The 23,834-nt window shown below is 36.7% G+C and overlaps 1 protein-coding gene across 8 annotated transcripts in view; it reads right to left on the bottom strand.

Annotated features, from left to right (window-relative positions):
- Positions 1–23,213, bottom strand: part of LOC134790183 (myocyte-specific enhancer factor 2) — a 66,144-nt gene extending 42,931 nt beyond the window's left edge. For 4 of the 8 annotated variants that reach the window (XM_063761006.1, XM_063761009.1, XM_063761008.1 and 1 more), the window contains exon 1: positions 22,998–23,213. The gene's annotated coding sequence lies outside the window, so the exon portion shown is untranslated. Of the gene's footprint in view, positions 1–3,153; positions 3,310–22,997 lie in introns of those variants that run through there. The other 4 variants (XM_063761010.1, XM_063761007.1, XM_063761011.1 and 1 more) reach the window with 4 other exon arrangements.
- Between the last annotated feature and the right edge of the window lie 621 nt (positions 23,214–23,834).

Below are 23,834 nucleotides of genomic sequence, written 5' to 3' on the forward strand. Positions count from 1 at the left end.
CTCTAAAATAAAATAAATTTATTTATTTATAAATCAAAAATATAAATGTACAAAATTTCCGTTAAGAAAATTATACACGCCACGCGGTTAAAAATGAGAACAGAGATGCATTTCAATTGCGAACAACCATTTTCGACTTAATAAAATATGTTTTATCAGTTTTTAAAGTATCATCATTTTTATAAAACCTAATTCTCTTTTATATTAAAAGTAAGTATCATCCCTGCATCCAGTGGGCCCGGTTCTCACCACACAGTAGCAACGACACTAAATTGCTAGTCCCTATCTCCCGCGCTTGTCACATCCACCATATATGCTCATGGAAATCAGTTGGATTATATACTTTACTACATGAGAACAAGGTGTATATTTGAATGGGTACTTAAAAGCACATACGGTAAATATGTTAAGCGACAGGGACGCGCTGGCGCCTGACGTCTGCATACTGCGTTGGATTAACGAGTAATCAACTCGCGCGCATGCTTAAATAGTAATCAAGGAGTGTGAGGTCTAACCATAGGTCTGACATAAATCTTGTTATTTGTTTTGAAAGCGTTTAAAATAGTGTATTTATGTATAAAATCCTAGCCTATTGGAAATCTTATAATTACTTCTCGAATGTTATGGTATTTATTTTAATTATTGTTTTGCAGATAGCAAATTCTTACCTTCCGATGATGGCTTCACTGTTACAAGGGAAAGTGTTACTTTCAATCCTTTATCGCATAGAATAATTGCATTTTCACTCAGCCTATAAAGTTTTGTTGCTGATGTTTAGTATTAGTTTAAGTGCCACTTTATTATCCTAGGTTATAAAATGCTTTTACTCCTTTACAAGTTTGGATTTAGGTTTAACATAAAACGATAACGAAATTTTCTTTGGAACAAGAATGTAAATTATTCAATATTTTTTTTCTTATAGAACAATTGGATGGTGTTTAGCAAAAATGAGTCATCCCACATCCATTTTGCAATAAAATGTCAACTTTAAGCGTCAATATTTTGAGTTGACATCTTATTGAAAAATTAATGTGGGTTGACACATTATTGCGTATCAGCATCCAATTTATGTTTACATTAAATAATTTCCTCGAGAATTCCCGAAACTATATGTATATAGGTATATTCTCAAGACCAAATAGGTAATATTTAATGAGTCACTTTGTATTTTATCCTATAGAAGGGGATCGGTTATCGTTACTTTACATGTAGTAGGTATGAATAATTTTGTTAAGTATACATATATCTTTTTCACATTATGTCTCTTATACCTACACAGTTGTTTAAATTTGGATATTGTTTAAAGTTTTATTGCAAATTTAACGAATAGTGCACATAAAATCTGATAAATCCAATGCACATTTAAACAATATGATAATACAGCGTTCGAAGCGCATTGAATTGCAAGACCATTTAACGATGGAATCGAATAGATACGTTGCCCAATGCATACCTAATGATATCATGGAGACCCACGCACTAGCAAACAAGCATTGACATCACCTTAACGATAATGACATCTATAGTTCTATACAAACATTGTTTACGTTTCGTTACTACAGTAGTTTGATGATGAGATAATATCGATCGTTGATATACAAACGAGTTGAAGTATAATGTTATTAGTAATGGCTGCAGGTTTTATTAAACCGGCCAAGTGCAAGTCGGACTCGCGCATGAAGGCTCCGTACCATTACGCAAAAAACGGCAAAAAAATCACGTTTGTTGTACATTTATTATATTTATTATATTCTGTTTTTAGTATTTGTTGTTATAGCGGCAACAGCAATACATCATCTGTGTAAATTTAAGGCTAGCTATCACGGTTGATGAGATACAGTCTGGTGACAGATAGACAGACGGGCAGACGGACAGCGGAGGCTTAGTAATAGGGTCCCGTTTTTACCCTGTGGGTACGGAACCCTAAAAAAACGATCTATATCTAAATAGGTCAAGTAATATATGAGGAGTGAGGACGATGATGACGTTAATACTAAGCAAGATGTTGATCAAAAAAAAACCAAAACACATAAACTTGTTTTGGAAGACATATTACCTTAAACATCAACCATAAGTAATTTTCCATAACTAGAAACTTTTAAAGTCAAACACTTTGCAAATTCAATTACCTGACAGGATTATGGAAAATATTTCGAAAATCATTCGGTTCGTCGAATAAACCTCAAGTTAGGGCAGGGACAATGTATATATGACATTTGATGTTTATTTGATTTGAAATTCAATCAATCAGAAGCAAGTGGAGTCACGCGATGTAATTTCAAGAATCGTGGTAATATAAAAATCTTTTTAAGTTAAGGAGTTCTTGATGATGAAGAAATTATTGAGGTTTTAAACATTTATTGGAAAGAGGTTATGCTTATTAATCATAAAGAATCAAACTTAACGTGTAAATTTATACAAATTGCATTTTATCTCTTTTAATCATTGTTTACGCGGAGAAAACCTTGAAATTGCACTAACTACTTTGTTTACGTCTGCATCAAAGCAGTAGGTAGCTTTTATGCATTAAAGGGGCCTGACGGTAGCTACCGGCAGCGCATGAACCATGAAGTGGAAGCTCTGATCAAACAGTCCCCTGTTTGAACAGAGCTTCCAGTTCCATTGTTATATTTGCAAATCCCAGCGCCTGAGATAGGCGGGTCACCTCGAAAGAATGCCCGATATGAGAGCTCCTAAAATTATAAGAGACGCCACAACAGAAAAGGCGTATATAGTGGTGAAAGCCTAAGAAAAGGTGGCTGGACTGTGTGGAAGATCTTAGGAGGATGAGGAAGTATACCAAGTGGAGGAAGGTTGCCAAGGATTGGAACAACTGGAGGAGGCCGAGACCCGCAAAGGGTTGTAGCGCCATCGGAAGTACGTAAGTATAGTAAGTAGGTACCTACTCTCTATGCCGTTATTGATTGTCATCTATTTATAATTACATCGTGCTACCAATAATGTTAATGTAACATACCTACACATTTGGCAACATATGTGTGTTACATTAATGCATCGTTCTGTGTAAAAGTAAGGACATTCTTTGTTTATCTTAAAAGCATTTAACCTTTGCACATTGCTTATGTTAACGGGTCACTTAATAAACAATGTTACAGACACAAATATGTAGGTATTGTTCCAAGCAATACTCACGCAGCTCGTGACGTCATCAACCGGCTTTGCCAAATTTGTTATAACCCGCCTAAATGTTGATGGCTTTGGTCCTTTCTGATACGGTATCCGATTAGTGTCTTGCGGTTTTGGCCGGGTTACTTCGTGGATTGGATCAGAACATACCTGAAACAAAGATTCGATTGTAAATCTAGTGCGTAATAGTATTAAAACAATATATGTATATGTTTGATATATAGAAAACACAGCATATAATTGTCGTAATTAATGCATATGGAGTTATATATCATCAGAAAAAATATATATTATGTATTGATTGCTTGAAAACTTTACAAAGGCAAGACAACAAAACATATTGATAAAAGATTGCTTGCAGCTGGGTTAGTACATATGTTTTTTTATGTAAATGAAGGCGTGTTTCACCAAAATTCTTGTAACCGTAGACACTATATGCGCTGAGCAAGTTATCCCTCGGTTTATATCGTGAGTGGAGGCAGTTTCCCTAACACGCGACCCTTCGAACAGGTTAGGCGGAAAAAATGGGGCTTAGTACTTTTATTGGTACATATGTGTGCTTGTCTATTGAAATTCTACTACACAGATACAAAATTTGATGTTTAGTTGACGGAAGAGCGTATTCCAGATGTTGCAACTGGATTTGTTGCTCGAAACTTCCTTTCCAATCCGAGAAAGTCTGAGATAGGAACAACTTTGATGGAAAAAGATTCTTGCAATATGTTTTAATACCTAGTATTTTTACTGCAAGTACAGTCAACACCAATAGTGGCGGATAAAACAAACACACCCTGTATTTGTTTTTTCATGTAGAGAACGGTGTAGATACCTACATTTGACGTGTAATCTCTTCCGCTACTATTGATGCTGAGTGTACCAAATGATTAAAATCAAACTCAAAATATACACTATTCATGTAGGCCTAGCAACAAGCTCTTATGAATCGTAATTAATCTTAATCTAATTATCAGAGCAATTTATTGATGTTAATATTATTCCATAATAACATTGGATTATTATACAGATCAAAAATAACACTAAGAATTACAAAGGATTATGAGTTAATTTATTTATAAAGTCCGATCCTAATAGCAAGCCAATCTAGTTCTTTTCGCTTATCTACGAATTAAGATCGCTTGTGAACCATCGCCCATAGCGAACATCTTCCTCTATCTTAAAGGTTATTGACCTCGTCGCTATTCTCAGATTAATGTTATTTATCTTATGTTATTATTAGTTTCTCTTCATACTTCATTATTAGCTTAACTCCCTTACTGTTGTACCTGCCTAAGTGAAATAAAATGCGTGACCTGTTTCCAGCCACGGCCGAGGGTGACGTGGGGAAGGGCTGGTCATGTCACGTACTTGACTGCTTTATTTGCTACGGCGTGGTCTGCAAAGGCTACGGAGCGAGTGTTAGATGGGATCTATTGGAAATGTAGTATTTATTTAGGTGTGTTAGAGGTATAAGTAATAACTATAAGTATACAGCTCCAGCCGGCGTATTATGGAAAGCTTTATCCATCTTTATCCACGTGATAAAATAACTGTCACTTTTTAACACCGTGGGATAGAAAGTGACGGACGCCGTTTTATCACGCTGTCACGTAGACAAGAACGACTTTATATCCGTACAGTTTACTTTAGTAGGTACATAACTATACAAATAATATTGAATACGATATTTAGAACAGTGTGTTTTTATTAGGGTTCCGTACCCAAAGGGTACAGGACCCTATTACCATGGTCTAATAAAACATGGTCTTCCATTCCCAGAGTGACACGGGCCTACGTCACAATAACATTGCCACTTTATTTCAACATAACATGTTACATGGGTACATTATACCTATGGTTAATAAGTTAAAATATTTCTTTATAATTTTATAATTTTCATTTATATGTATTTTAGCTTAAATTTTACAATAACACGTCATTTTTAATTACTCGTTAGCAATATCTTCCGATTCACGAAAGAAATTTCAGACTTTCGGGTAATTCTGTTTATACTACTGGCAACACAGGATAGCGCTATGCACATTTGACAATTCGGATCTAGATAACTTCATGCCCTGACCGTCATCCTTGTCGAACGCGTGTTAATTGTTATTTCCTTCTCGCTCAGTGTCAGCAGTCGCAGTGTTTTCCAAACTTTTCACGCCGTAAGCTTGGTAATTAATGTGTAACTGTGAATTAGTTTTTCAAACGTTTGTCTTGTATAGATAAATAAAGTTTAATTTAATACATTAGATTTGTTTTATTTTACTATGTTTCTACATGAATAACTTAAAATTAATGCCGTTAAAATAATTTTCACCGTTGGTTAAAATTCTCCCACATTTCAAAGTTTGAGAACCTGTAAACAGCATGATGACGTAGGCGCGTGTCAGTTAGGTCATACGCGAATCTCGGAATGGAGTACCAGGCGGAGTATATTATTATACCATGCCTATTACTAAGACTCCGCTGTCCGTCCGTCCGTCCGTCCGTCAGTCTGTCACCAGGCTTTATCTCACGAACCGTGATAGCTAGACAGTTGAAATTTTCACAGATGATGTATTTCTGTTGCCGCTATAACAACAAATACTAATAACAAAATAAAATAAAGATTTAAGTGGGGCTCCCATACAACTAACGTGATTTTTGACCGAAGTTAAGCAACGTCGGGCGGGGTTAAGTACAGTGAAACCTGGATAAGTGAGACTTCAAGGGACGAGCAGATTTGTCTCACTTAAAGAGGTATTCCACTTACCCAGGCTCTCAGTTAGCCAGGTACAAATAAATTTCTGTCTCATTTACATTTAGTTCCATTAATAGAGGTGAGAATAGAGTATATTTCAGTTATAGAGGTGGTTAATAAGGTATTTTATAATTATCTTTAAAAATAAATAAGGTAAAATAATCCTTGTCCCTGTATATTTTTTAAGTCTGTTTAAATATTTATTTGAATTTATTTTGAATGATTCTCCAAAGGATAGATATTTTAAAATTACATTAAATTTGATACGGATTTCATTGCGTCTTAGAAATTTAATAAATGAAAATTTGTTTGTTCGTGTTACTTATCAAGGTTTCAGGTTTCGTTTCGATGGATTTAACTACTTACATAAAAAACTAAATCAAACTTGAAGTCGTTTAGACACAATTAAGCAAATGCGGAATTTGTGGATAAACTAAGAGTTAGTAAGAATATGGAAATTGATTAATAAAGTCCAAGTTAGAGAGGTCATAGATTGACGTTATCTCAGATACAGAGGTCAATTCCTATAAAATTCTAAAAAACAATTAGGAAAATGTAATCTTATAAATATAGTCTCAGTAAAAGAGGTAAAATACACTCCCTGTCTCAATTATAGAGGTAAATGTGACTATAAAATCACAACAACTAATCCCAGTTATAGAGGTTCGTTTTATCTCACTAACAGAGGTAATTCAGTGCTAAAGTGTCGGGACCGTACCATGAGTCCCAGCTATAGAGGTTTCTCACTTATCCAGGTCCCACTTAACCAGGTTTCACTGTACTTGGATGGGTGACCGTTTTTTTTTGCCGTTTTTTACATTATGGTACGGAACCCTTCGTGCGCGAGTCCGACTCGCACTTGCCCGATTTTTTAAGTTATAAAGGTGTACCTACAACCAAATTACTTGGTTACAGGAATGGAAGGCATTTTTAATTTTTTATGTTCGCCACCGATTTAGCGGTGCGTTTATTAAGTGTGGTGTACTTTTCAATTAAGGCCATTAGCTGAGGTTTTGTTATATTTTAATCTCTTCATATTTTGACACATCAAGTAGTTCTACCGGTGTGTTTAACACAATCTACAAATGTATCAAGTGTTTAAATAAACGTGAAAACAATTGGTTTGTTTAAAATGTGCACTTATTGTGCCGTTTCGAGCAGTTATCTGGTCCGGATAGGGTGGTGTCGTCCGATAATCGTTAGGTCATGTTACTCATGTTTACTCGTTGTGTAAGTAGTTATAAGAGGTTGCGATAGCGCTCAGCTTCATGTTTTGGCGGAGAAAAGATCTTGGGTAGGTATTACAAATGCATTTACAATGTAATGTAAAGTTACATTTATCTCTTTCATTGGTTTTAAGTCCTCTGCCATTTCTGGTTAGCTTATTGAGGATAATACCACTCTAGCAGTGTCTCACGTGTAAATAAACTAGGTCGTTTAATGGTAAATCTAGAGGTGGTACGATTTAACCGGCGATACAATATAGCCGACTGTCCCCTATACATATAACTATATATACATATACAACGTGACCTTAGCCATTGGACAAACCCTGAAATCCCACGTAGGGTTACTTCTCAGAAATGCTCTAACGGTAATATTGTTTTAATTAGAACAAAAGATAAAAAAATAAATTATCAAACAAAAGTTATTTCCAATAATCGACAACAAAAAGAAACATACTGTATTAATCATTGGCAGTGCTTTTGACAATTTGTTTGAAAATGTGCGGCAATGATGACATTTGTCACAAATCAGTATCTTAGTAGTGTCATAAATAAAAAGATAATCAAAACGGTCGAAGAAGGTTTCATACTATTTATTACCTCAGGAGCTACTAACACATACAGGTTGCTCCAAAGTAAAAAAAAATCGTAATTTGTTAATTTCTTCGTAACCGCTACACCGATTGTGATGATACTTTGTATACTGGTTCTAAATACCCTAATGCATATATGTACATTTCGGCTTTGTCCAATGGCTAGGGACACCCTGTATACATAGAAATATATTATAATAAATGTCTGCTATTTCATTTTATTTCATTATAAGAGTTCAATGTAATTATGATTTTGTTACATTTTTGAACTAGTGACCCGCCCCGGGTTCGCACGGCTTGACAAATTATACACATGTCGACGTCATCAGGTGAATTGTGCCTCTTTGCGCGTTTTCTGGCAAAGTCTTGGAACCATGCGTTTTCGTGGATTTCGCGACCTTTCGCGATAGTACCCCTCCATCCATCGCGATCTGACGCGAGCTCCTGCCAAGTGTCCCTATCGTAACATTTACAATTATAACCAACTATTTAATTTAAATGACTACGTCCACAAGACTTATCATCTTATTTGCTTTTAAATGCCAACCCCGTTTTAATAGTCAGGAATCCCGAATCTATTTTTATCCTCAGACTGGCTTAATCTTGCTCGAAATAAGCGTTATGAGTAAGTCTTCTCAATTGGAGTGAGACTCGCCCATTGTCTTACTTACTAATTTTACCGACACAATTTAGTTTATAATGTATCATCCAAAAGTTAGTGAAAAAGCTGCATCCACTTGACAAGTTGCTTCGTCTTCAATTTTTATTCTTACCTATATAAGCTACATGCATGCCAAGTTTCATACTTTCTTCTGGATGAGACTATAGGTAGGTACTTTTGAAATTAGTTAGCGAAATGAGGTGGGCTAAATGTCAAATTTGTCTGTAAAATAAAACTAGGTACATATTTGAACAGGTTATATCGTGTACAATGAATTTAAAATAAGTCCCGACTTTAAACGTGACGTGGGAAGGGTTCGAAACGTCGAGATATAATAGTACGCGATATAATCTTATCAAATAGTTATAATACCTATAATAACATTAATAACCCAGTAACTGAAGACAATAAGTTATCAATGGCTTGTAATTTGAAAAGGTTTGTTTTAGGTATTCATGATTTCACTATTAGTGTTTCTTGATTGTTTACGCCTGACCCGCGAACACCGTTAGATGACCGTTTTATAGTGGCTGATTTAATTGCTCCGAGCAATTACACCTTCGTAGCCGGGAAAGCCACTGGAATTTAATATTTAATTATAATATATATAACTTTTACGATAGATTCAATATGTGGATAGTTGCAGATGACTATTAAGCTACAATTTATGCATTAATAAAAGTATACTAATACTAAGCATACGTTTAAAATTAGTTTCATATTAAAACAAAAATCTCAAACATTAAAGGTGCGCAGTGTTAGAAAGATATTATTGATAAATATTTATTTTATAAGCTAACATCTTAATTAAATTCCATTACTACTAACATATTGCCAATGATTTTTATTTGTTTATGGAGATTTTTTACTTAGCTAAAAATACGTACTGGTAATCTTAAAGATTTGAAGAAAGGACTTGAAACAAGCAAAAGTAACTTACCAGATTGTGTGGTGTTAATTATTTATTTAGATCCATCAATTGTAAAAATATAGATTAATTGCACCGAGTATCCTTTAGTTCATAACAGGAATTATAAACCAGTGTCAGACCGAAATAATTTTGCAAGTGATGTTGTATAATTTGTGGTAGGTTAACTTAACAAGACCCCTATTCGACAAGCGACGTTTGACGTATCGTGTTGATCTCCCGTTGATGTGGGAAAAATCATAAGTTCTCGAATACTTCTATTTTATCAATAAAAGATTAATACGTACCTACAATGTCAAATTTGACATTAGCAATCCACAGATAGGTGACAAACAGACCAAACCGAACCACCCCGAGTTCAGAGTTGAGTTTTGGTTGTACCAAATGATATTATCCACAGGTGATCGAATCGACACTTGACAGAATCACCATGCAATAAAATCAACTGTTGATTTGACATGGATGCGAAATCTGACCGTTGTACATGTCGAATTTGGCCCCAATTTTCATTAAGTAATGTTTAAGTTTACATTAACGCCCTCAAACCTATTTTTGACATAAACGTAAAAGGAGTCAATTATTTTTCCATTAAGAGAATGCTACCGCATTTTACTATACGTGCGTAGGTGCGTACACACTACACATATAAAATATGTAGCTTAAGTAAGCACTATAATTAGATTAATTAGGTTCTACAAACAAATAAAAAGAATAAAAATAACTTCATAAACAGAATACGAGTACCTACTAATCGGTATATAATATAAGATATAATATTCAACTTTGAACTACAATATTCAGATAAACATAAAAGTACGTATTAAAAAAATGTTACGTGTTGTCAAAATAACCTTCTACATATCACACCTAATATCTCAGTTAAGTACCTACAACGACTTTGCTCATAACTTTTTAATAAACCGCAAATTACAAGTATTTAACAATATCATTAAAATGTTATTAATAAGTACATTAAAAGCAATCAATAGCCATTGAACGAGCTATCTAACGTGCGGACATACGTCACGCGGTATCGCCCGTTATCGCTGCCGTCTACGGTCCGTTTTTAGAAATATTAATTCAGTAATACATACGTAACTGTCCTATTTTTAGTTTGGCCTAGGCTAAAAATACAGCGGCGAGTAATGGGTACTTGATAACTAATGTTTAGTTCGTAAGTGTCGTTGACTTGCATTGATTGTTATTATTGACGTACCGTTATCTGTATTGTTTTATTGGATTCTAGACGTTTGTGTTCCTTTATTAAGTAATATATCATTTTATTTAGTGCTTATGTGAGAAATTACGTTCTGGCGTACTTTACGTACATTATGTGCCTGTTTTCAGAAATATTTATTAATATTTTGAGGGCATTTTTATCAAACATATCACGAAACAGTATTTTTAATAAAAATGCCTTCAAAATACATCTTATTAATATTTTCTGGCGTGTGTATGTTTTAACAGTATTTTTTGCATAGAAACGAAGAAAAAAGAAAATGCCGAGGATGTCAAATAAAATAAGCAGGAACAATATTCGTACAGGATAAAAGGAATTTCACGATGTCAATGATTAAGCAAATCGCTTATTGAAGCGGAATGTAGGCTAACGACGCGGAAATCGTTTTTTTTTAAGCAAAATAGGAATCTGTTACAATGACGTTCGTGAACTACGTTTAATTATTTACCTACTGTTAGTGTTTTTTTATCAAAACAAGGAAACCTCTCGACACAGCGCGGTGGTTATGACCAAAACGAATGACTGTTTCTGACCTCATAATACAACAGATGATGTCATTATTTCGTACTACGACAGTTAAGAGGATAACGCTATTGGATTCGCAGGTCCTTGGGACTCGTTTAGAGCAAAATGTCTCATAATAACAGGAATTATATATACCTAGTCTGGCAAAATGTTTGTGTTTATTTAAGCAGAATTTCGCTTTCCGAGGAACCGAATCAAACTCATTGCATGTATAAGGTGGTGGTACTGGTGCTCGACGCGGTCCCAGGACATGTCATCTTGAAACTTAAGTCATTGTCAATAGAGGTGACAGCAGGGTGTCATCTATTGGGCATTAGCATGTCGAGCACTAGTACCACCACCTTACTTATGTGTCAACAACGTTGACTATAAGTGTATTATGCAAAGCAAAGGTGACAAGCACAAGACCAAAACATTTAGATTATCACCTAATCTGTTACATAAGCAGGTACCTACATTCGGCGGTAACCGCGCCGCGCGCTGGTCGAGTGAGCCACAAGGCCGGTCTGTCGACATTGACCGTGAAACTGTGTAAAAACTACGTTTCCGCAAATGGAGAAGTGGATTTTCGGTCAAAGTTGTATTGACGTGTCTAGAATCAATTGAATCAGGGGTAATATATTTTTTGTTAATTGGGAAAAGTACATGTTTGTCAAAGATTGGTTTGAATGCAGAAATGGTCCATGACCTTCATGATATACTTATTGTTAATAAGTATTAACGAATGGGTAAACATTGACGATATATTAGCTTTGGTTAAACATTTTATTACTACTATAGATTTGAATATTTAAAGTATTTACAGTGTGAGTTTGTTCGACGTGTGAAGCGTTGCAGAAAATTTATAAGTAGAGATCAGCACAGACGAGGCTTCACTTTAAACAATACAAGTGCGACACGTACACGAATGGTAACTTTGATCTTTCCTTAGAATTTATTTCACCGATAATTTCTATACATTGCGTGTGAATGAAAGGTTCATAAATATAGACAAAAGAAAACAAGAATATACCTAAAATAAGAAAGTTATTAATAGGTATATATCTCCGCAATCTAAGAAGTTTCCCAATTTCGCCTTTACAATCCGGAATCAAATAGACAATACAATAGCAATCATGTGGTGGCAGACTTTCCAGGAACTCGTGCGACTCATCTCAAGTTATAAATAACCGTTCTACATTCCAAAATTCAATATAGTGCCAACAATTACAAGACGGCATTAAGAGCGTCAAGAACGTTTTAATTAACAAAAATAAAGACTGATATTTGTCGAGAGATATCAGTCGGCGCCACTGCATCATGAGGGTTACGTAATGTAATTGTAACACCCTCGTACCACTGTACTCTTAATGAATGCTAATGTGAATTAGCTATCGCTTCGCTCTTATCTAATGGTTAGTAACGCTCACTTGCGGAGTACCAATTCGTTGACAACGCTTCTCGACGTACAATAGTAGTTTTTCGTAGTAACTAGCGCTTGACCTTGTTCGGGCTCGACCGGCCAAAACACATTTGATTATTCATCATTTTGCATTAATTCATACCCAGACTGGTTGTTTTTGTTCTTTAAGCCGTATCTGGTTTTGAATTTTAATTTTATGTAATAAATTTTGTCTTGGATACATGACTTTTGTAGCAAAAGTGTTGTTATGCCCCCGGAAATACTTAAATTATGCCTTTATGGCACTGTTTTTGCTATGACTGACCTTGTTCAAGAACAAGATGTAGTCTCAAGTATAACGTTATAAAACTCTGCGTAGTGCGGGACTCTGATTGCTCGGTACTGTAAGGAATTATCTCAAGGACCATTTTGTTCAATGTGCCGTGTATCAAATGAAGTAATCAACTGCAAGTAGAAACGCTGGAGTACTGCAGTGCATTGCGGACCTTTTGAGTGATGACCTGCATCTTTTCAATGCAGCTATGAAACGTCCACGGGCATTGAAATTTCTGAGAATCAAAGTAAACAATAGTTACGGGTATGTGGGCGGGTAATTAGAATGAATAATTTATTAAACCAAATAAAAATGCGAATTCTACACCAGTTTAACTTCAATGTAGTTGCCATACCAAACACTAAACAGATACAAATGTTAATGAGGACATTACGATTCCAGTCAACCGGCTTTAAAGCATGGTGATTAGTGAATTTTCCACGGTCAGCCCCTAAGGTCGCATTTAGCGGAAATTAGCTATCGAATTTATTTGATCAACATTTTGATGATATTACATTTGCTTCATATAGTTAGTGAGCCAAGGTTGAGGAAGTGTCAAGACAATGCGACCATTTCGCAAGTGGCGCGCAGGAGGAAGCGTCCGGCGATCAAACCATTAGCCATGCAGGATTGCAGGTGTATATGTTAAGTTGATCGCTCGGATATGGGCGTGGTGACTTTTATTGTAAATCAGATGACGTGCCTGGTTGCATTGACACTAAGAGACAATTACATACAAAACTACAGGTTTTAGTATAGTAGCTTTTGACTAAATTATAACTAGTGATTCTCTGAGCTTTAGACCTCGCAAAACCCCAAGACTCCGAAAAAAATAACGACAGAGAATTCCATAAGTAGGTATAGCTAATTACCGTAAAACGGGGTGAGTAGGTTTCGCGGGGAGAGGTGGGTTATGAATGGGGAGAGAAGGTTTGAGAGGGGGGTGAGAAGGGATTTTAAGGCTACTGCTACTAAAATAATGTATTCCAATTTAAAATGGAGCTATAGTAATACGCATAATAAAAAAAAATCTATCCAACAATCTTCCAAAATCACCTTTGTATGAAAACCCCTCTCACCCCAAATACGAGGCACTACGGGGTGAGGTGGGTTTTCCTCTTTATCGTCAAAGTTATGAAATGGAACTACCCAAAATAAAATACAAACGTCCGGAACACTTATTATATACACCATTCAGTTTTCATATGTAAAAATAAAATGTTATCGAGGTTTGAATTTCAGTTTTGAGCCTACTCACCCCATTTTACGGTATCGAACCCTCACAAAATTTCACGAGCAGTAGTTGAAAAGTGCGACCTGTAGACGAGAACAGCCGGAAAGCAGGACATACAAAATATTACGAAAGCATTTTTCCCTAAGCTGAAATGGAGGCGAAAATAGTGATGGTATGTAGTTTACCTTATATGATTGATTTACCCTGATTTGTTAAAGGCCAAAAAGACAGCCCGGAGAATTACAAGACCATTAAGGCAATCAATTTAACATTATAACTTTACAAATCCTCGGTCGCTTCATAAATAACATGGGCTAACTACAGTAACTACGTCCATGCTCCATGCTTTCTACGTTGGGCATGCAGCCTTTCTACCTCAAGCCATAAAGTTGAAGGTCTCCTTTGAATTTGTCAAGACATGGTCAAGGACGAAGGAACGGCCTCCTGTCGAGTAAAACAAGCTTGAATAAGTCATAATAACTTCGTTGTGCGGGACATTAAGGTTTCATCCAATTTTAATGGCCGCGTCCGTTTGTACCCGTAATTATTATTACAAATTCACAGTAATGGTGTACCTACATGAATTTTCTCGTCCTGAAAATTATAGTGCGCGTTGTTGTGGAAAATTGACCTTAATTATTGTATTACCTACCTTGCATGTGAATGTATTCTTGTCTTATTTTAGTCTTCAACGTGTTAAGGTTCACCTACTTTCGTTTTTTTAAGTTTACAATTCGTATTATTCAAGCTTTTTTTGTATAGTTTCTTTTCTAGTTATATACCGATTCCAAACATATTTATATTATAGGTAATTTTGATTGTAATATATGTGCTTCGAAGATTGTATCATGCAGTAATCTACCAGACTGATTCTTGAATATGAACATACATAGGTATAGGTATGTATTCGTAATTACACGTGTCATTGTTTTAGTCAAATGCAGGTGCTAAAATTTATTTACTTTTATGATAAACCTGCCAAAATGTGTAAATGTTAATCTATAGGAGCCGCGTGATGTAGAGATATCTAGTATCAACAGATAGTATACTGTAGGTACTCGTCTACTCGTGCGGGAGGAGGATAATCATGTTTCGTTGTTTTGATAAATTTGATAAAATTTCATATTTTTTCTTTTTAGCAGTATCATTAAATTCAAAGCAAATTAGACTGTGTCTTTACCGTAACCGTAACGAGGTATTTTAGAGTTTAATTAGGTATAAAATAAAGCATTATTTTTATAATTCGCACAAGATTTAAATTTTTTAAAACAAATGTATTTCCATTCATGTAGAAAAAAGTTTAATATTCCATACGATATTGAAAAATATTGATTACTTAAAGGCATATCTAATTGTAACCTACGTCAGCGCTATGTTAGTACAAGTGTTGTGTCAGACTCATAGATTGGTTATTCTAGTTGACTGACACAGGTAATAGTAGTAATTGCAAAGGTCAAAATTACAGTATATGTAGTTACGGTTGGGTATTTACTATACACCATCTGTCTTACTTTGAAGTAATTAGCATTATTTGATGCGTTATCATCTCTCTCCGTGTGTGTGTGTGTGTGTGTGTGTGTGTATTTGTGTGTGTTGTCGTCGTCGTTATCTGCAGCTTTTTCGATTAAGACTTCCATCACATTCTATCAGTTACCGTTTTCATTGTAACAGTCGCAAGAGTACACTCTTTATTTGGTTACAAATAATAAAATTATTCAGTACAATGTGTACTAAACTTAAAATAAATGATCATGACAATATCTATTTCTTAATTGAATTTGCAATATTCCTTGTATTACTTAGTGAAATGCACAGCACAATGTATAATTTAGTGCAAGCACCTCCTCCGTGGGAGACCGACAATTTCCCGGCAACGTGCGTTATTATGCTAGCATATTAAAGTCTGTAAGTACGGAGTTATACTGACGTTGATAATTTCATGAGTGTCTTTTTGTTTCAATCAGTGTATGAAACATAAGAAGAAGAAGAAGTGTATGCAACATAGTGCTAGAATATTTCAAACCTAGAAAATGAAAACAATGGAAAAATTAAACCTACCTTGATCCCACGGGGTCCACGTACATTTAGTTAGCTCGTATCAACAACATTTGAAACACTCATTGCTGAAGGGTTTTTAGCAATTCATTTTCCTTCCTTCACTTTTCAATTTACTACTTTTCCAAGTTATGTACACAATGTGTTATTTTCTCTGTATCCTCCTGAGACCCGGACGCAGTTTTTTTGTTGTTGAATTTGGAACCTTTAGTTAAACAATAAAAGTTCAAAATTGATTGTGGAATTTGTACCAAAATTTGTACGAGGGGTGTCCGGGGGATATAGTAAATTTGTTGTCTGTTACTTGCAATCACAAGCTTTTTGACTTGGATTCAAGTGAGATCGTGTTTGGGCGCCATTACCGGGTCTCCGTCACGGAAACAGTCCATAATTGAGCTCTACCCCGAGCCGGGTCGGGGTTGACTAACTCCCAGTGAATCACTTGACATTGAAAACGCACGCTCAACAAAACTGAAACACCCGAATCCGGGGGTGATTCTAGGGCGCTCCCATCGATCTACGTGGAAATGGGGTCGCCCCCCTCCACCGCTGACCTTGGGCGCCGGAGACGCACGAAGCCTGCCGAAAATCGACGAAGCTCCTTCATTCATCGGGATCCCTACGCCCACGGGCGAACGTGGGCAGATTTCGAATTTCCACAAACATCCTAAAGCGAAGTTGGAAACTTTGGTATAAACCGAAAGTAAAATGATTGTTTAGCTCCAATTCAATTTTGATTTCTCAAATATTTATTTTTCCTTCGGATAACTTCGTAAACTTTAAGTAATGAGTCTGTTATTATTTGCTATAAGTTTTTAAATATTTAAATATTATTATTGGAGAATTAAGTTATCTCATTAACATTTAACAATAACATCCGTATGCAATCAACAAACCGATCATATATCTACGGTTGGCAAGGCAGCCAACAGACAATGCGGGGTCGCGTTATCATACTGTAATAATATTTGCTTATGACCTTAGGAAATTTCTGCCTTGTAATCTAGATTCAGAAAACATAACACACTAATAAAACTAATAAATGTAATAATTATACAAGATATTTTCATGCTTTTGATACCTTTTTAAACAAGAGTACCTAGTAGCTGTTCCTAAAGAAATGGTTCTTAATTCAAATACCCATTTTTTTTAAATGGCAGCCTTCATAGACTTCTGGATGACGTAACGTGATAGTGAAACAGTCAATATTTGATATGGAGCCATTAGCCGCCGCGTGCGATAACGCGCGACAAGCGCCAAGTTCACTAATGAATAGGGGACACAACACTGTGCCAGTTCTGCCTTGCTATCCACTGGCACACTACATCTGAATCTTACAAGTGCTACACTTCCACTCTCTTCACACCGCCAATGTTCGTAAAGGACGACACTATCCGATCGAATCAGTTTTAATCTCGACGAAATCTGAATACTGCAGCCGGTCTGGCAAGTTCGGCGTGCCCACGATTCGTGACAAGTACGAGTATACAACTCCTTGGCAATGGAAATGGAATGCAAATTTATTGATCATTTTGTTATTCAGCGAGACCTGCTCAATTGTTAGAACCGAGGTTCCAATACATTTCGATAAGGTTCTAAGCTGTTCTGACTGATCTTTTCACACTTCTGTCATCAAGACCTAACTAGTTTGGCAAGCGCCCAACTTCGATGATAGATTAATGGTAAAAAGCGGGTTAATGATTCAGCCAAATATGCTCTCAATATTCGTCCAGGTCAGCATAAAAATGGCACCCAACGGTAAATACAATGTAGCAAGTGATCCCGAACAAACAGTTGCACTTTCGCTAAAACACGTCGCCAGGGTGACGAGGGGTGAGGGGTATCACGAGGGAGGGGCGCGGGGTTATCAGCGTTGATAACGGCTCATCCATCACTCGCATCTATCGCACAATGGTCGGAGCGACGCCAGACGGAAGATTTTGAATATATAATACGCATAAGTTGCGTTGTTTTTATTCTCTAAATATTCGTATAAACTTACATGATTTTTTTTTTGTTTTCCAAGCATATTAACGGATCGGTACAGAGTTTTCCAGATCCATTTGAATTGTTTTTACTCCACAGTCGTTTGAAGTTTAATGTGATGGTACTAACAAATATAAGAGGTCATGAAACTTGAAAGGAACAATTCTTAATTGCAGAGGTCGCCGTCATCGATATCTATGTGGAGAACTATACATATATACTATCGAATATAGTAACTAGTTTTTTCGACTTTCAATAATTAAATCCTTTGAAATTCTTATTGGAATCATATACGATGTATACCAGTATTAGATAAGCGATAAGAAAGGATATGGCTTGACTGAAGGTGTTGAAAGCGAACTTGATTTTAACGACATTTCAGCATGAACTTACAACAACAATTATACTTTTTCCTTGAATTCTTTGTAAATCCAATAATCATAGCAAACAAGTAATTGCTTAATAGCAACTAGAGAAAAAGATTAAGTTATCTGTTACACCGTGGAAGGAAACTGTGTTTGTTATTAAATTGTATTTTGTAAAAAAAACCACCGTTAACTCAGCGCATTGTGTTAATTTGAATACAATTGAGAGAAATGATATTTTTTTTTTTATTGTATGCAAAGTCATTTGATAGGATTCCTCCGTGTTTGGTTTTTGCAAAAATAAGCAATTTTAGATGTTCCTTGTTCTAGTTTATTTGCTGGATTTTAAATTTAATTTATTATTAAACTTATTCAAACGTTTTAGCTAACTCCGACATTATAGTAATAAGTTGACGAATAACCACATTTTTTATTATTTAAAATTAAGATATCAAAACTAGACAAATCACGTTTGATGATGTAGTTAGTTCGGATGAACACAACGACGCTGTCAACGATATTACGCAACTACTCGTGACTCTTATTACGATTGTCTCAAACAATAGAGGTATCAAGTCTCGGCGGCGCGGATAATAACTTTGGACCTTTTTAGAGCTATCAATAAAGTCGTTCGTTGAACAGCGGCGGAATCTAAACGCTTCCTCCTCTGAAGTGAATTCTAACGTGCTTTTTCCTGCACTTTTCGTGTCTAGGATCGAATCAAGATTTGCAATTGTTTTTAAAAATGTCCCGTTTGTATTAAGTAAAAAACTATTGTTACTGATGTGATTTTAGTTGCAGGAAGCACTTTTTTCGTTTTATTGTCAAAGAATATTGATACTTATTTGTTGTGCAACAACAACAACTTGCAAATACAGTCATACTACGTGACCTTAAAGAGTTCATTCAAGTTTAAGCTAACTTACGAGTATAACAGGTTATCTCGATACCCTAAACAAAAATCTGTCGTCGACACACCACCTGGGTAACTTGCTATGTTCAAAAACATTAATTTACAAAATAACAACAAAATAGCACTTAATAATAAAGCGGACGATATTAACGAAGGCAAAAATAATAAAAAATATGGTGAACACGCACATCCACAAGAACGTGAAGAGACCACGGAGTAAAGCGCTAACACACACGGATAAAAAGTTCCAAGCGCGATCTTGCTTGACGGGACGAATTCTGCAGCAATATTTTAATGTTCGGTCAATCCACTCTGTAAGGCGTTGATATATTGTCCTCCTACATTTGCACGGAGTATCGGAGAGCAGATCAATTTAAACAAGAATCACATGATAAGTATGACATTGTTTAGCCACTTCACTACAAATAACTTCATTATTTGATCTTATCATCAGGTTTTCATTTGACACATGATCTTCAATTAGCTTTTAATGACCTACCAGATACATCAACGTGCAGTTTTTCAACGTTGTGCAATTCTGGTAACAGTCTCATAATAATTATCCAACGTTACGTCTTTTTCGTCAAAAGAGCGCTAATTTTATTAAGCAGCGCTGCTTCCGATTCTACGAAAATTACGGAACTCTAAAAGCGTTTTTACACACACTCTGCAAATGTTGCTCACACGCATCGTTGTCGAGCAAAAACGACCGGGCGACTCTTGATCTTGCGTCTGCCACCACTCGAGCAGGTTCGTTTACTACATGTTTCTGTTTATTTTTCATTCTTTACTTACAACATTTCGGTTTTAACTCCCATTTGTTTCATGACTTTTCATTTACTTTTTTTCTTATAATTTTCTTTTTCGAATCGTTTTCATAATCTATTTAGTCATCAAGAGCGTTCCTGAATTAGATAAGCCAATAGCAAAAGTAAATCTCTTCGCTACGTTAAGAACCATATCATTTCTTGAGGTATGTAGTGTTGAAGAGGCATTCGCCATAATTATTTTGAATGCTGGTTCACTTAAGACACTGTTTGCCAGAACCTGTGCTATTAACGCTTTATTATCCCTTACCCGCGCCATCGCAGCAATGGTAACTCGTTTTTAATTACATTTTAAGTACATACCTACTTATATCACTGAACGGACGACGAAGGAGACTGGGTTATCTTTCAAACAGCAACATTATAAGGCATGCATAATGTTATAGGCTACTTAAAATTATATATATTAATTTTATAGCATGCGGAATTAAAAGAATATATTTTACAGTTAACTTTAACGGACCGCGACTGTTAAGTCTGTAGATTCGGTAGCGAAGTCACAAAGATTTAAAACACCTCATTAAAGCTTTTGCTTACAAGTACTTAATTTTTGTTGCCATGTCAGTTGCGTGATATACTGTCATAACTATTAGTATTATTGTATTAACACAACATGTTTGAATTATATGTACCAGCACTACTAAAGTGCCATTCTGTCTGAAGTCTGATATCAGCAAAATATTTAAATTAATGTCGTGGTTGCAGCCTGCTTCAAAACATTATTGTTACCGTTTCTCTGCTAACGGTCCATAGTCTTTGAATGTGCCACAGCATAAAACATTTGAGTTACAAGTTCCATGAGTTGAAATGAGACCATTTATATTACCGGACGAAACCGGATTTCACAATAAAAACCTAATTGAAGTTCATACTTCCCTACGTTCAGAACCATTGTAGTGTCATTTAGGTTTAAACTTTTATGAACTTAATGTCAGGCTAAATTACACATACTTTCTAATATTACTACTCAAAGTGTCCTATTTATAATTGTTTCAAGTGTCAGCAGTCGATTCTCATAAGTTGTAGTCATGAATGCATTTGCCAATCGGAGAGTTGTAGGGCAGGTCATGGATGAACGTAAACATTAACGGATGTGTGAACGACAATTATTGTTATCGATATTTTTATTCCAGTCATAAAGGGCGTAGTGACATTTCATGATTATTTGCATCCTTTTCCTTTCTCTAATCACTTAACAGTTTGAAACATTTACAAAATGTAAGTTTGCAAGACCGTAATATTAAATCTTTCACTCGTGAATAGATTTCCGATAGTTTGACAAATACGAGTAATGTCATTAATATTTTTCTGCGATAAACAGCAAATAATATGCGTAGTAGTCTTCAGGCGACTCGAGCACCAGGCGAGCAGCGGATCGCGGCGGTGTCGCGTTACGCGGTGGCTGTTGACACCACTGCCTGATTAATATTTATGATACGGCTGAGCATCTCGCATGGCCGGTTAGCTCAACGCGAATTTCCCCCCTCTCGCTCGCACAATCTTGCTCTCCGTGCGCCAGACAGAGAACACATGCAACACATATGGCGACTCTTTCAACATTGACGGCGCGAAATGCGAATAAGAATCCCAAATCCTCTCGATTTTCAAAGTTGTTTTTCTGTTTATTTAATCTTCAATTTGAATTCCTACTTTGTACACATTGCCACTACGGGTTTGAAATTCGTTAGATGTATAATTGCCATGTTATTTTTTGTTACCGGCTCCATATTTGCTACCGGCTTTGGAACGAATCGTATTTCCATCTGAAGGATTTTGGTTTCCGATATTGTACGAATCGTGCGTATGTGGGCCAAAGCGTGGGACCAAGAACGCGTCGCGGCTGACCGTATTGAGTGAATCGAGGTATCTCGACCGGACAGACTCGGCAGACTTGTAAAAACTATACTAACCATAGTGGAAAGTGGTGCTGTAGGACGGATTACGGTCATTAATATAAAGAGGGCGATATAAACAACTGTTTGTACTCCGAAGACGATTATTACGGAGCTGCAATAGACGTATCTTTGCATTTTTAATAGTAGGTAGTGCCGTCACATAATGGGAGTAATCGCCTGTAGTTTCCTCAACATGCTGGCGTTTGCCAGGAGCGATGACGCCTGTGTTCATTAGAATTACTCATTGTATCGTTTTATTTGTTAGGTATTTAAAGTCTCACTTGTTCTCAATTGAGATGGACTAAAACAATGACGCTTATCTTTTGTTTTAACAACTAATTCAATGAAATCATCGTGTCGCCAAATGGATTGTAAAACTTGCTTCACTCGGTGCATTATCAAACATGTTCATGAATTTAGCTACTTATTTATTCAGACGTGCGTATCCGTTGCAAGTCGGTACGTATGCGTCGATTGCCTCTTTATCGATGTCTTCGCTCCATAAGTGTCTGTATTAACAGCACTATCATTGTATGCTTCTGAGCTATTATCCTTGTTTGTCTGGTCATTTTCCGTGCGCTCGCGCGCCTCTGCCGGGCCGCGCTCGCAAGACTTCACCCCAAGGTCACGTTATCGTGCTATCGCCAGCCCTGAACCGATCCAAGGCCATCGAATTCACAACACGCGATAATTATCCGGCTCTTGTATATTTCTAATCCAATGGGATGTCAGCGTGCTACACGTCTTACAGGAACTCGTCAATCTCGGCCGTTGGGCGCGCGGTCTTGCCAATTTGCGAGCGCGAGTGGGGCACGTAGCGGACGCCTACTCTCGCTTTTAAGCAGCAATAGAGTAATATCGTCTCAAATTAAATTAGCGGCGTGTTTACATTTTATAAATAGAGCGTTCACGTGGCCGCGTGTCGATAGCGTAGAGCCGGGACTCACCGTAGGCTGTTAACATCCTCCGCGGCGGGAGCGGGTCCTGGCACAGTGAGGCACTAGCGCGGGAACTGAAGCACTCACAAACGGCGCACTAAGTTCAGTGGCACACGCGATGACTGCACGGCGCGACACCCACAACTAGAATGCGAGGCGACGTCGGCGGGGCGGGGGGCGCCGAGAGCGACACACGACCGAGGCGCGAGAAGGACTGCGGACGGGCGCGAGCGCGCCCCGTTCAATTGGTCGAGAGGGGGCTGACGTCACGCGCGCCGGCCAATGGCCGCGCAGCCGGAGCTTCCCGTCGGCTCCGCCGGAGGCGCTGCGATCGAGGAAGTCGCCCGCCCTACAGAGCTTCCTTCAGCTAGGGCGTGTGCTTCCACGGGCGGCATGAAATCACGACCGACTAAATAATGAACTGTCGTTTGTCATCGATATTTGATTAGCGTTTTTGTTTGAGTATCTTTGCCGTCAGTAGTATAAAGAGCTCTTGAGTTTCGAGTGTCGCAGCTATACAGATAATAAGATACCGAACTGAAGAATTTGTTGATAAAGAAGTTCCATAAATCATATATTTTACTCGTATTGTTCCTACCGTGAATTAAGCTATATGTATTTTTTTAAGTAGGGACGTAATAATTGAATGTAATTTTAAAGGATCTGGAATCTTGAAGCCATACAAACAAGCAAAAAACGGAAGTTGGATCTCAATCAAACTTGATAATCTCGAATTAATCTGTGGATTTCGCTGGAGGCGGAATTTAATAACTTTACTGTCTCTTCCATGATATTTAATTAGGTGCTTCTTGTGACGGAGTTTCCTTAAGATCATCTTTTGAAATC

The sequence above is a fragment of the Cydia splendana genome, chromosome 4 (genome assembly GCF_910591565.1).
Source record: "Cydia splendana chromosome 4, ilCydSple1.2, whole genome shotgun sequence".
Taxonomy (NCBI): Eukaryota; Metazoa; Arthropoda; class Insecta; order Lepidoptera; family Tortricidae; genus Cydia; species Cydia splendana.